This window comes from Globicephala melas, chromosome 17 (assembly GCF_963455315.2).
Source record: "Globicephala melas chromosome 17, mGloMel1.2, whole genome shotgun sequence".
NCBI lineage: Eukaryota > Metazoa > Chordata > Mammalia > Artiodactyla > Delphinidae > Globicephala > Globicephala melas.
Window position 1 is genome coordinate 69,982,559 of NC_083330.1, and position 15,435 is coordinate 69,997,993.

At 44.9% G+C, this 15,435-nt stretch overlaps 1 long non-coding RNA gene across 3 annotated transcripts in view; it reads left to right on the forward strand.

The window, feature by feature from the left end:
• LOC115863241 (uncharacterized) overlaps nt 1-15,435 on the forward strand; it is a 168,825-nt gene that overhangs the window by 110,634 nt on the left and 42,756 nt on the right. For all 3 annotated transcript variants that reach the window (XR_009559580.1, XR_009559579.1, XR_009559581.1), the window contains exon 3: nt 2,338-2,470. This is a non-coding gene — a long non-coding RNA (uncharacterized lncRNA). The remainder of the gene's footprint in view (nt 1-2,337; nt 2,471-15,435) is intronic.

Consider the following 15,435-nt stretch of genomic DNA (forward strand, 5'->3'; position numbering starts at 1 on the left):
ATCTTTCTCACACTGATTGGACAGAAAGAGATAATAACTTATCCCTTCTGCCATACTTTCTCAAAAAAATAGTTGCTGAATAAGTAACAGCTTGAAGGTAAAGCAGCCTATTTTCATCTCCCAAGGAACTCAGGAATTTCCCCCATCTTCTTGCTTCCTGATGGGGGAAAAAACTGACTGAAAAAACAAAAAGCACAACCTAAAAGTTGAGTTATGTTTTATTCGGCGGACATACTGAGGTCTTAAGCCTGGGAGACAGCCTCTCAGATTGCTCGAGGGACTGTTCCAAAGAGGTGAGGGAGGTAAGGGAGGAGCCAGGGTAGGTAAGACTTCTTGCAACAAAAACCAGGTAGTCAGAACATCAAGAGAATACTGTTAATTAAAGAAAAAACAGACATCTCAAGTTAATGAATTTAGCACTCTTCTAAGTCTAAAAAGATGCAAAAGTCTGGGCTCACTGAAATCATTCTTTTGATATGCACCTTGTCTCTTTAGGGACCGTATCCTGTTCTGAGTCCCCTCAGGCTTACTGTAGGGGCTGCAGGTAGTGACTTATGGCTAGGTGGCCACGGCATCCTTTGTTTGCTGATACAGCAGGCAACATTCTTCATTCATACAACTCAGTGGCATAAAACAACCAGCATTCATGATCTCACTTTCCGTGGTCGGGAATCTGTATATGGTGTAACTGGGTCCACAGCCTCAGGGTCTCTTATAGGCTAGAATTAAGGTGTCTCTTAAATAAGCGTGGACCTACTTCCAAGCTCACTCACGCAGTGGTTGCCAAGAATCAATTCCTCCCAGGCTGTTGGACGGAGGCCCTCAGTTTCTTACCATGCTGACCTCTCCATAGGGCAGCTCACAGCATGGCAGCTGGCTTCATCAGAGCCAGCAAGTGAGAGGGAAAGAGAGAGGGGGTGTGGGACTTCCCTGGCGGTCCAGTGGTTAAGACTACACTCCCAGTGCAGGGGGCATGGGTTCGATCCCTGGTTGGGGAACTAAGATCCCACATATGGCACAGACAAAAAAAAAAAAAAAAAGAGAGAGAGGGTGCAAAGAAGATGGAAGTTGTACTAAAAATGTTATTTATTTATTTATTTATTTATTTATTTTCGCGGTACGCGGGCCTCTCACTGTTGTGGCCTCTCCCGTTGCGGAGCACAGACTCCGGACGCGCAGGCTCAGGGCCATGGCTCACGGGCCCAGCCGCTCCACGGCATGTGGGATCTTCCCGGACCGGAGCACGAACCCGTGTCCCCTGCATCGGCAGGCGGACTCTCAACCACTGCGCCACCAGGGAAGCCCCTAAAAATGTTTTTTAAATTGTGGTAAAGTACACATAACATAATATTTATCATCTTAACCATTTTTAAATATACAGTTCAGTGGTATTAAGTACATTCACATTGTACTTAATTAAAACGAAGCTATCCATTAAACTAGTGACTAATGGTTACTTAAGGGTGTGTGACCAGGAAAGGAGTGTTTAAAGAGGTGAGTTCTGAACAATGAGGGAGTCAGTCATGAAAAGATTGTGGAAAGAGGGAACAGCCAGGGCAAAAGTCCTAAGATGGGAATGAACTTGACCAGTAGAAAGAAGAGAAAAAAGGCCACAGGCCCTGGACCAGCGGGAGTGAGGGGAGGGGCAGCCGGAGACGAGGTGAGGGTGGTGACCACGGCCAGGTCATTTGTGAACTGCCTGGAGGCTGCACTTTATCCTCTGTGTAATGGGAAGCACTGGTGGATGTGAGCAGAGGAATGATGGGCTCAAAACAGAGATGATGAGGGGAAGAAACTGTGTCCAGGGCTGGGAGGCAGGAGGGCCAGCTTGCCTGGATGACCTGCTAGGTCACTTACTCATGTGGCTTCTGTCCCCTCCTGGGGGACTGGTTTTTGCAACCATTGATTGAATGTTCCCCAGTCATCTCCTATCACCCTTGTGACAGCTCTAGGGCGTGGCTACTTGTGTGCCAATTCTGGCCATCCTACAGAGGTGTTAGTAACATTCAAAGCAATGAGATAACATTATGTAATAATAATGTCTAGCACTTAACGCTGTGCGGACAGTTCTAAGTGCTTTACATGCTCTGTCAGATAGATAATATTATTATTGTTGGTCCCATTTCACAGATGAGGAAAGTGAGGCATGGAGAAGTTAATCAACTTGGCCAAGATCTTACAACTAATAAGGACCAGAGCCAAGGAGGTGCCAGAGTCTGTGTTCTTGACCACTAAGCTCTGTCATTTATATCATCTCCCAAGTGTTGGCTGTGACACAGGTTATGATAGGCATTTACTTATTTAATCCATTTTTTTGCTTTTGGTTTTACATTATAGCAGAGCACAAGAATACTGCTTTGTCATCAGAATATCGCCAGCTTGAACAAGGATGACTATTCCTCCTTTGCCAGGACAGCCAGCTTGAAGACCTGCCCCACCTTGCTGGGCTCCCTGTCACAGTCTAAACAAAGTACGTATTCCTCAAGCCCGATAGGTATGTTCTAGCATCTGCAGCAGCAATAACAGGTAACTACTTGAATCCCAAACTAGGTGACGCGATTAGTGTTTTCCACGTAGTGCTGAGTAGATTTGCTCCAAAGTCACAGTCACAGAGGAGAAATGCAGGTAGAAACTAAATTTAAACTTCCTCTACGGTGGGGGTGGGGGGAGTGTAGGGAGGGAAGAAGTCAAACCCGGTAATTACTATGTTAAATTCTCTGCTGAAAGGAAGTCAACAAATCAGTAGCCTTCACCAAGGCAGGGTCATCTGAAAGTCTGCTTGGAATAGTGAAAAAAGGCCACAGGCCTATTATCTTGTAAACAGATAATATTGACCCAGCACTAGTTCTGGAGTCAGATGTAGGTTTGAGGGGCTGCTCAGGTATTTTGCAGCCACAGGGATCTAGAAAAAGGCTCGGGAACGGTGTTCCTTTGGAGGAACATTGTGTATTCACATGTAGTGTCTGGACATGTGGCAGCCAGCTTGAACCATGAGGTCCAGGGATCACCAGCAAAGGGTGACAGAGGAGAAAATGGGAAGGTCCTAGGTCCTTGAGGATGTCGAGGAACTGAATTATCCATTTGTGAAACTGCCTTACTTCCAGATGTTTTGCATCCGGGAAAATAAGTCCCTTTATTGTTTAAGCCATTTTGAATCTGTGTTTCTGTTACCTGGAGTTGAAAACGTGTAGCTGATGTACTGGGTAATTACGAGGAGCAAATGGTACAGTGCATGTAAAATGTTTTGTGTGCAATGTCCAAGATAAAGTAGTATTAATATAAAATGAGGAGTCCTGAAAGTCAGGGTCTGAAAGAAGGTAGGAAAGGTCAGAGATTTTAACAATCACACAGGACGGGGAAATATAAGGTTGAGGGCTGTTGCTGGCCTCCCCGAGCCCAGGCCAGACATCACCAGTCAAGCACAGAACCCCTGCCATAGACAAGTCAATGTCCTGGGGCAATCGGGGGGCTCACCTCATTTGTTTCCCATCTCTCAGGTGGCACTGTTCTTTGTTGCCTGATGTCCAATGCTTCATATATTTTGTCCATTAAAAAATTCATTATTATCAAGAATTATGTTTTATAATTAGGTAATATACTACTTAATGTTCTATAACAATTATATACAGTTGACCCTTGAACAACATGGGTTTGAACTGTGAGTGTCCACTTATATGAGGATTTTGTTTTGAGATTTGAGACTTTTTGCTTTTGAAAAATTTTTTGAGATTGGAAACAATTTGAAAACACTCACAAACTGCATAGCCTAGAAATATCAAAAAATTTAAGAAAAAGGTGTGTCATGAATGCATAAAATATATGTGATGCTAGCCTATCCTTACACAAGTAAAAGGTGAGTGATATTTAATATAAAATTAATAATGTGGTAGTAACACATTACTTATAATTATTACATTGTTTTACAACTTTGCTTTCAAAGAATTACATTACCATACAGTATGCCTCTCTCTCTCTCAACTGGAGAAACTGTGTTATCATCCTAGTATCACTAGTAAGTGGTCTTTAAAAAAAAATGCAACAAAGTTTCCAATACTGTACTATGAATATGACTCTAATACTGTATGCCATGAAATTTTTATAATGATGCATTGGTTAGTGTAAGGCTAGGCTCCTGTGAAGCGTGATATCGGTCACCCTAGGCTACCATAAAGCAATCAGAATTGCTGCTTTTTGTTATCAATGCATGAATCGTTACACTTGTGGATAAATGTGAGTTTCTTTTTCACATTATCTTTTCATTTTTGATGTCTAGTGTTAGTAATACATATAACATCTACAGTGTTTTGTATCATATAATATTGATAATGGATAATATTGATGATGAATATTTACATCATCTTGTAAACAGATAACGTAAACTTACGGTGTCAGTAAATATAGTACAGCACTATAAATGTATTTTCTTCCTTATGATTTTCTTAATACCATTTTCTTTTCTCTAGCTTACTCTGTTGTAAGAATACAGTATATAGTACATATAACACACAAAATACGTGTTAATGGACTGTTTATGTTATTGGTAGGGCTTCTGGCCAACAGCAGGCTATTAGTTAAGTTTTGGGGGAGTCAAAAGTTATGCGTGGATCTTCAACTGCATGGGGGTTGGCGCTTCTGACCTCCATGTTTTTCAAGGGTTAGTTGTAATATATACATATTACATACAGGAATATAAATTATATACAGAGATACATAATTCTATAATATATTGTATAATTAGTATAATGATAATTATAATAAATTAACAATAATTAAAGTCCTTGTGGTTTATATTTTAAAGCAGATTTCTTACTGGGAAAGAAATGGGTTGGTCTCCTAATAAAGGAATATATGTATTATGTACAGATGCATAATTATATAGTGTATTATATAATTGTTATGATAATAATTAAGATCCTAGTGGTCCACACTTTAAAACCGATTTCCCACTGTGAAGGGAATGGCTTGGTTTCCCATCAGGGGAATTTCAGGCAAGTAGAGTTTGCAGGGTGGGGTGAGGGATTTGTCTCCCTTTGCTTCCTGTAAGTACATCTCATAGATCCCAAGTAATTGTGAGCAAAGCTGAGCCTATCGGAGGATGCTGCGAGCTCTCGGCACGAATCCAGGCTGTTAATGTTGTCGCAGAGCCTGACTGAACCAGGGTAGGTGAAAATGAACTCACGACGGCGTCTGTTCTAATTTTATCCCCTCCCCCCACCAACCCTGAACACGTGTGCAATGCAGCACAGTTTAGAAATGAATGGAATTGTGGCTTCTATTTATTGAAAGCCAAGAGATGAGCAATGTCCCCTGTGCTAAGGACACAGAGCTGGAGAGATTTAGAGGATGGTTGGCTCTACCAGCTTCCCTGTCAACTAAGTTTCATTGAGACTCATCTTCCACCTAAAAATTGATGGTCCTTGCTCATCAAACCTAAAGCGCTGATTATACAAAAATTGGCCAAGGCAACACTGTTTTATAAATTTATTTATTTAATTATTTTATTTTATTTTATTATTTTTTTTGGCTGTGTCGGGTCTTCGTTGTGGTGCGCGGGCTTCTCATTGTGGTGGCTTCTCTTGTGGAGCACGGGCTCTAGGTGCGTGGGCTTTAGTAGTTGTGGCTTGTGGGCTCTAGAGCGCAGGCTCAGTAGTTGTGGCGCACGGGCTTAGTTGCTCCGTGACATGTGGGATCCTCCCAGACCAGGGCTTGAACCCGTGTCCCCTGCACTGGCAGGCAGACTCTTAACCACTGCGTCACCAGGGAAGTCCCAACAACACTGTTTTAAATATTTTAAATCTCTAGGACACTATATAAATTATTGGAGGTCAATAATCTTCAAGTTCTAATTGGACAAGATTAAGTAATCCACCCAGCAGACCAATTTATTCTACCACTTAGGGAAACAATGACCAATTACAAAATGGCTAAATTCTTCATTCCATCCTTTCCTGCACCCACTTCCTGTCCATTGTGGCTTTGCAGCTCTTTTGTCTAAGAGGTGGAGTCTATTCCCTCACCCCTTGAATCTGGCCTGGCCTTGTGACATGGTTTGGCCAATAGAAAGCCATGGAATAGATGGTGTACCAGGACTGAGCTGAGGCCTCAAGAAGTGATGCAGGCTTCCACTCTCTATTTCTTGGAACGCTTCCAGATGCCAGGGTAAGCAAACTTGGGCTGTCTTGCTGGAGAGTGAGAGGAGCCATCCTCCATCAGCCAGCCTCCAGCCAAGCCAGGAGCTGACCAGGTAACTGCAGATATGTGAGTGAGCATGGTCTAGACCAGATGAGCTGCCCAACTCAGCCCAGGCTAATCATTACTGACTTGAAACATCCTGAATTTAATAAACGGTTGCTTTTTAAAGTTACTAAGTTTTGAGGTGGTTTGTTACACAGCAGTACAGACTGATACAAACATTTTGCAGAAAACTCATTGCTTTTGTTAATAGTCAAAGACTGTTTCTAAGTATGTGCTTTTGCCAATGTGCATACAAGTTGGGAAGGATAGATATTGAAAGAGAAGTCAGAAACTTGGGTTCTGCCAGCTCTTATAAGTTTTGAAATAGCCCAGGAGTTTCTAGAAAGGTCATGACAAATATTTAGAAATTTGTCCTCTGGATCCACCACCTCCTCTCCCCCTAGTTTCGGTATATTCCATATATTCAGTTATAATAAGGATGTAATGAAACAAACAGGCATTCTCATGCTGATGGGAATGTGAATAGACATGATCATTTTTATTCATTACGTAAATATTTATTAAAAGTACCCTGTAATAGGAGGTGGGGATACAGGATATATACAACTCTGTCTTCAAGCAGCCCACAAATTTTTAGAAATAGCAGACAAAACCTTGATTGTGAAACTGGCTTATATATAAAAATGAAATATTGGAAAGGAATCTGGCAATATGTATCAAAGGCTTTAAATTATTTTTACTCTTTGGTACAGTGATTTCTCTTCTGAAAATACATCATAAAGAAATTATCCAAAATGAAAAACGTTCCTATTCACAAAATGTTCTTCTCTCTATATAAGTATAGGTGAAATGTATTAATTACCAGCAGCAAATTAGTTATGATCTATCCACTGGCTAGAGCATTACACAACCATGAAACTTATGTTCATGAAGAATATGTTATAAATTATGTTTATAATAAAATAATTATGATGTACTAAATAAAATACAGGATACAAAAATATATATGCAATAGTATTAAGCTTAAATAACAAAGTAAAGATTAGAATGAAATACTCAGTGTTTATGGTGTTTTGGAAAGACAATGGGAAAAAGAAAGGAAATTAGAATTTTTTTGATGATGGGTTATGTATTAAATACATATGTATTATGTCCCTTAAATACATTAAAAAAATTCGATTGTCACAATCACTCTTCAAGGTAATTACTATCATGACCATTTTACAGATAAGGAAACTGCAGTTCGGAGAAGTTGAATAACTTCTCCAGGCTTGTTGAGCTGGTATCGGGTGTAAAGTGTAAAATCCCTTTATTAAAGGGATTGTAGGTGTTTTTTTTCTTGTTTCTCCTTATTATAACTTCCTAATTCTTCTTTGATAAATTCTATATCTTAAAAATTTATGATTCACGTGGTTGCCCCTGTCACTGAGTCCTATAAGCAGAGTATGTACCTTCCTACTTAGGGACTTCCAGACACTTCAGGAGGGCACTCCGGCTCTCCTGAAATACTTCTTCCCCAGCTGAGGATGCTTGAAATTCTTTTAACCAGGGACACATCATCCATTTCACAATTAGAAAGAGAATCTTAGCATTCCTCAAGCCCAGCCCAAGTCAGAACACAAACAGTATTAGTTCAGGTCATTTTTATAAGCAGGCATGGAATTCCTAATGGACCCTCGATTTCTCTGCGTCAGGCTCAACATGCCTAGTTCTCTTAGGAGTTCTCCTTGGTAGGGTTCAAGTTTTATCACTCCTAGGCATTCTACCTGGGGCTGTCCCCGTCTTCCCCTGAGTCTCTCCAAAATGATGCTCTAAACTGAATGCAGAATGCGTTAAAGTACAAATAACCCAGGATGAAGAACCATGTGCTGCACCCAAGACTGTGCTGCCTATCCTAGTCTGTGCTACGTGGCATCCTTCCCTTGCACATATATTCATAGTAACAATAGCGGATGTTGATCGAGAGCTTTCTGTGTTCCAGGTACCACGACAAGAATTTTATGTGCATTATCTCATTTATCCTAAATTTAAAATTCCTCCTGGTGTGCTCATCTTCCCTGCTAGTCTGTGAGCCCTGGGGAGCAGCAAGCATGTCTTGCTCATCACTGTTTGCCTGGTGCTTGGCATGAGGCAGGTGTGCGTTAAATGCTAGATGAACAGAAATGAACTAATACCAAGCTGGACTTGAAACTGGGCAGCCCTGCATCCAAACCCAGCTCCACCACTTGCCGGCTTGACCCCTTCAGACACCTGACCTCTCTGAGCCTCGTGGAAAGAAGAGATAATGAAATCTAACCTGCAGAGTTGTCATGGCAGTTACAGAAGTTTATGTGTAAAATTGTGAACATGTCTCTTGTGGAGAGATGGTTTTTGGTGTAAAGTAGAAGTGAAAATGCAAGGGTGTTTGTGCCATTAAGTAGAAGGTGGCAGAGAGAGGGACACTGCAGAAAAGTTGGGGAAAGCAGGGTGAGGAGGCAGGTCTCAACGCACTTTTCCATTCTCCTTCAGCTGGTCCTGCTACCAGGTGTCCTGGAAACCCAGAGGGTTGATGGGGAGGCCAGGGAAGCACAACAAGATGTTGCCCACAACCATCCTGAGGTCTGATCTGGATGAGCAGTGCCTTCTCTACCATCTGCCATCACATGCATGGAGATCACAGACTTACCATGTAAGAGCCAGACTTCAACGCAGATGACAAGGAAGAAATGAAAGGCTTGTTTCTCTTCTGTAACTGGAAAGTTCCTGCTAAGTCTTCCGTTCCACACTAACCAACTCAAGGGCAATGGCTGTGTTTTGGTTTCTCTGTTGTACATTGGGCAGCCACCACGGTGCCTGGCATATAGTAGGTGCTCAGTTAATGCATGTGGCATGCAGGCTGTGTGGCCCAAACCGATTCATTGGGATGGATGATGTAAATCCAACTCAACACATTTACTGAATAGGAGTAGTTAATATAATGATCATTATAACACCATTCTTCCTCAGATATCAAGGAAAGAGGGAGAAAGAACAAACACCTATTAAAAGTTTGCTATCTGTCAGGCAGTTTGTTAGATGTTTATATTGATTATTTCATTTCTATACCAATATCATCAGGTCACTACCATTATCTTATTTTTACAGTTGAGGAAACTAATGCTTTGAAAGAGTAAGCAATTCGACCAAGTTTTAATAGAGTTGTCTGGTTCCGCTGTCCACACCCATGTAACTGGTGCCTGTTTCAACTCTCCTAAACTTGCCCACTCTCTCCCTCACACCATTTCAACTCAGACTCAGCTCTGTTCTCCTTATCAACCCCCAAATTAGAGGGCCCAGCCCACCTTTCACCTGAGGCTGCCCAAGCATTAACACAAGCATTAACTCCCAGAACCTATTGATTGATTTCAGTTACGTAAATGTCTGTGTAATAATGATGGTGACCTTTAACTGATTTCCTACTATATATCAAGAACTTCACACACATGCATCTTGAAACCCCCGTAAGCCTTATTAGGAGGGAATTATTCTTACCACTTAACAGATGAGGACATTGAAGCTCAAAAAGATTAGGAGGCTTGACCAAGATCCCTCAGCTTCAAGCTGGAGCAAATTCCAATACCTGAGCTTCCCTGCCTGTCCCCACTGTGCTGAACTCTGCTGGGGTAAAAAGGTGAGCTCCAGGATAGTTCCTGTATCTGTGGATCTCATTCTCGTGCTGGGATGCTAGCTGAAGCCCCTGCCTCCTGGCATTTCCTCTCCTGCCTTTTACCTTTGCGGGGACTCTGGGATGCTTGGGGAGCTTCTCACTTCTAATCCCCAAACCTTCCATCCTCCAGGCTCCCTTTCTCCTAAATCCTGGCCCTGTCACTTATTCACCGTGTGGCCCTGGGATAAGTCACTTCATGTTTGTAAGGCTCAGTCTCTTCATCCGTAATTGGGGCATTGATATCCCCCTGACAGGTAGCGGGGTGGTACAGGTTAAATTTTTCAAAGATGGCGACACCACTACGTATCCAATCCCATACGCTCTTCCTACAATGTGGATTTGATGTTCCTCCGCTGAGAGGTGGGGTCTACGTTTCCTCCCCTTGAACTTAGCCAGACCTTTGGGACTGCCTTGACCAACAGACTGTCGACTGAAAAAAAATGCACAACCTAAAAGTTGAGAATTATGTTTTATTTGGCAGACTTTCCGAGGACTTAAGCCCGGGAGGCAGCCTCTCAGATAGCTCTAAGGGACTGTCCCCAAGGGGTAAAGGGGGGAGCCAGGATATATAGGAGTATTGCAACAAAAACCAGGTAGTTGGAACATCAGAAGATTACTGTTAATTAAAAAAACCCAGAAATCTCAAGTTAATGAATTTAGCGCTTTTCTATGTATGGGAAGATGCGAGAGTCTGGACTCATTGAAATCGTTCCTTTGATGTGCACCTCAGCTCTCCAGGGTCAGAATCCTATTCTTTCCCATCCCGAGTCCCCTCTGGGTGCACCGCTGGGGGTGGCTGATGCTTGGCAGTGGGCAGCCCTTTTGTTTGCATTCTGAGTTTCCCCCGTTCACTGTCAATGGTGCCTACGGTGGCTGATGGCCTGATGGCTGCAGCATCCTTTGTTTGCTGACAGGACAGGCAACGTTTTTCACTCCTAAGATCGTGGCAGAACTGCCTCGGCACGGCGTCTGAGGCTGGGTCCTAAAAGGCAATATAAGCTTCTGCCTGGCACAATCTCTTGGGACATGCACCTTGGGAGCCCATGACCTGGAGTTGGGGAGCCGTGTGTTAGGGCAGGTAGACCACACAGAGAGGGCGATGTGTGAGGACCCCCAGCTATTCCATTCCCGGCTGTTCCAGCACTAACTGATACAGAGCACGTGAAGAGTTGAGCACTGTTTTTGGGAAGGTCCCCGTGGTAAGTCAGGGTCAAACCACCGCAGGACCACGAGACTCTGGTTGTGGCTTTTAGAAATCAGCGTCAGAGTTGTTTGAGTTACTCAGCTCCTCTGGAGGTAGGTTTTAACCAATTTCAATTCCTATAAGCCCACAGGAATGTAGAACTCCGTTCAAAACACACTATAAACTGACTCATTTTCACGAGACTATTAAAAAAAAGTTGAACATATGCTTCGTTTTCTTAGGGCTTCCAAAAACAATAGGCAAGTCTTTCAAATGGAGCCATGTGTGTGCAGAAGATCTGCCTGGAATCCAAATCCTTCCATAATTTAGTTAGCCTAAGGAAAATTCTTTTCTTTCATTAACCTGGAGGCGAAGAAAATTGCTGGTCTAGAGAAACAGCCTTTGGTCACAAGGTTGGAAAAGTAGTATCAGGCAGACATGATTGAGTAAATTAGGGCAGTGTTTCCCCTCCTCAATAACTTGCCCATCTTCTTTTCTAGGTCTTGATTGTATAAAAAGTACAAGTGACTTCAGATCTGATGAATCCTGAGTGGCGTGGAGGGACAAGGGAATATTGTATCTGAAGAAGCCGGATGGTTGGTTGTGTTCAGATTGTAAAGGAATTGCCAGAACTGGAGGAGCCTTTAGGGACCTTACAGTTGAAGCCCTTTGTTTCTGTGAGTGAGAGGTTGGTAGCCCAGTGAACGAATGTGATTTACAGAGCTGGTTATAGGGCTGGGAGGGGAACTAGGGATGCCCGAGTCTTTTCTGAGTCACCTGGCAGCCTACTAGCTGCTGTTGCTCTTTTAAACCTTCCCCTTAAATGTGTTTAAGTCCCCAGGGAAAGCTGTGAGCTGGGAACAATTAGAGGGAGGACTGAGGTAAAGAGAGACGTGGCGGACAGTGGGGTGGAGAGAAGAGCTGAACGTTGTCTCCTAAAATTCAAGGTCCTTCTGCTGCCTGAAGGGGTTCAGTTGGGAAGGCTGGGTTTCCAATACGGGAGGTGGGGTGGAGTGTGTGTGCTGGGGCGGAGGGGAGACAGGATGGTCCAATAAGAATATGATCAGCGTTCAGTCTGAGAGCTGGAAGATGCACTGTTGTTTGCCAGCCGAGGGAAGGGAACGGGGGAAACTTTGGGCACAGATGTTGCTCAGAGACCCAAAGAAAGTGAGTGAGGGAGTGTGGGGAGATCTGAGGGAAGATCGTTTGGGGCAGAAGGAACAGCAAGAGTGAGGCTGGAACAGACGTGAACGTTTGCGGGGGGTGTGGATGCCACTGTAGGGGAGCTGAATGAGCAAAGTGACATCCCAGGGGATGAGGTTGGAGAGAGACACAGGGTCAGGCTCTGTGGCACATGGTGTAGACCCTGGAAGAGTTTGGAACTGGCTGTGAGTCTAGCAGGGGAGTTGTAAGGTGGAGGGCTCCTTTAGGGCAGGGACTGTGTCTTGTTACATTCTCCCACAGCTGAGGTTATGGCATATTCCAAAAAGGAAGATGCAGCCCTGACACCTCTGATAGAAGAAGTTGAGAAGAAAGATGGGCAAGGACGACGGGACCACGTCAAGCTGCTCTCTGGTCCTTAGACCAGTGTTTCAGTTCCTGACCTCACTGCCCCCTCACTTCACTCCTGTGACTAAGCAGTGAAGAAATTACTGCCTCTCTTCTAAGACAGGACGCTGAGGCGAAGGGAGATTGACTTGCTTGCCCAAGGTCGCGGCTGATTATGGCAGAGCTCGGATGGGAGCCCCAGGCCTCCTGACCCCCGGTCCAGGGCTCTTCTGAAATCCCCGGAGTCCTCGACAGAGAAGCCCTCTTCAGCCGTCCTAACTCTTTTTTTTTTTTTGCGGTACGCGGGCCTCTCACTGCCGTGGCCTCTCCCGTTGCGGAGCGCAGGCTCCGGACGCGCAGGCTCAGCGGCCATGGCTCAGGGGCCCAGCCGCTCCGCGGCATGTGGGGTCTTCCCAGACCGGGGCACGAACCCGTGTCCCCTGCATCGGCAGGCGGACTCTCAACCACTGTGCCACCAGGGAAGCCCCAGCCGTCCTAACTTTGAACGCTGCCATCACGGACGGGGCTGGGCAGGTGTTCTCCTAGGTGTCCCACCAGAGAAGTCACCACGAACCTGTTCTGAGGAAGCAGAAAGGAATGCTCTCCGGGACCTGGCAGACTAAATAGAGTGTTACCAATGGGGTATCACCCACAAAGAAACCATCTGCTTTCACAGAGCAGCTGAGAAAGGGTTTCACGTCGTGCAGTGCTTATCACCGGTTTGTGCTGAAACCTCAGGGCAGACCACCCGCTCCTCAATCATGGAGACCCCTAGGCGGCAGGCAAGAATCTAGGTTCAAACCTCAAGTGGGCCAGAAACGTAGCTTTCTTTGCTTCTCTACAACGGAATCTGGTTAGGATTTCAAGCCTCTGTTAGGTTCAGGCGTTGGAAACGTCATCTCAGTCCATTTGGGCATCTTGGGTGATGGATCGAGGCTCTGGGAGGGTTGCTGACTTCCAGGGAACCGCTTGGAGGAATCGGTGGAACTCAGCACTGTCATCCCTGCACGTGACGTTCCTGCCTGGACTTCGGTTCTTGCTCCACCGCTCTCCTCCCTGACTGTGAGTCTCCTTTTGCCCTCTGGCTCTCTGTGAAATGGGAACGGCTGCAGCAGAGAGCTGCCCCACCGAGGCTTAGGGGACTCGGTGCTCTGCCTCACGGGCATATGCAGACGTTTCTTCTGCTCCCACACCATCCCAGCTTGGGGTCCCCAGGCGCCACCTGCTCTTGGGTTCTCTAAACTCCTGGGGGCTTAATCACACCCCCCCCCGAGCTTGGCAGGGGTGGTGGCAGGACCCAAGGTCCCTGCACCCCAGCTCTGTCCTTACCCCAGCCCAGGCGAGCTTCGTGAGGTGTCAGTGAAACCAAAGCATAATCTGTCCTTACCACGAATTCTTCTGGTGCTTTTGTTGGGGTTTGGGCTTTAAAACCTGAACACTCAAAATTGCTTCTTTCGTTCTGTCTGCATTCTCCTTGGTCATCTCTTCCCTGAGCCCCTAAACACTGAATGTTTACCTGCTGCTTAAATGCAGGGAAAGAACCACAAGGTACAAGGAAGTTTGGGACCAGAAAACAAAACGAAACAGAATCTTATTAAAATATTAATTATTTTTTAAATAATTATTTTTAAAATAGTAAAAATATTTACCCTTCACTTCATTATATGCCTAATGTTGGGAGCATCTGTTTGAAGTCAGATCTGGTTAGACTCCTAACTGCAAGGTGCTTGATTTATCCATTAGGACACACATATGAGACTCAGTATCATCTATAACATGGAAGTAATTATTCCTATTGGATGGATTATTTTGAGAATTATAAAAGATAACGCCTATTAAGCTCTTGGTACAGTGCCGGGTCACTTTCATGATTATCTTCATTCTGACTGGGTCTCCAGTTTGTGATTAGTGTTGTGTTCTCTACCTGTGCAGTTGGGGAGGTCCCAAGACCACCCCCAGGTCCAGTGATTTGTTAGAAGGCCTCACAGAACTCAAAAAAGCTGGTATGCTCACAGTTGTGGTTTATTACAGTGAAAGGATACCAGTCAGAATCGGCCAAGAGAAGGAGACTAAGGTCAGAGACATGGGCTGTCAACCACGTCTAGGTGACGAACCCTCAAGCTCCTCAGGGAAGCTCCCCTGGTTCCAAATACTCCGTGAGTGTTGCCACATCATTGCTGGGAAAGTCAGTGCTGTTTGCAGGAGTCCACAGGGAGAGGACACTGAGATGTCATGCCTGGAGCTCCTCTGGACTCTTTCCCTGTAATAAACCACAACCTCTGCCTTCTTCTTCTTCCCAAGCCAGAAAACAGAACTTCTCTGGCATCTGCTGTCTTTTGCATTCTACTGGCCTCCTGAATATCCGTGAATCTGTACCTGCTTTCCGTCCTCACTGTCAAGGTCACTGTGGGCCGCTTGGGCCAGGACAAACACCCACTGACTGGCCTCTCCAGCTCTCCGTCTACCCCAGTCAATCCTCAGGAGTGTTTAGAGGAACCTCTCTGAAGAGCACCAGCTGGGTCTGAAAGGCCCTGGTGATTTCTGTCGCCGGCAGCATTCAGGCTCTCTTGGCAAATGCAGCTCTGCTTGGCTTTCTGGCCACTTTCCCTGTCAGCTTCTCTCCTGTCTTCTGAACAGGATGTTGTTATTCCAACGCAGTATTCACACCCCTGGGCATTTGCTCTTCCCATCTGGATTATTTTCCTGCCTCTCTCACGCCTCTCCAAGGCCCCTTTCCTGTGACCCGCCGCCTTTCACTCATCAGGACAGGCCAACTTCCCTGGGCTCAACTAAAATGTCCCCTCCCTGGAGAAGCCTTCCTGGT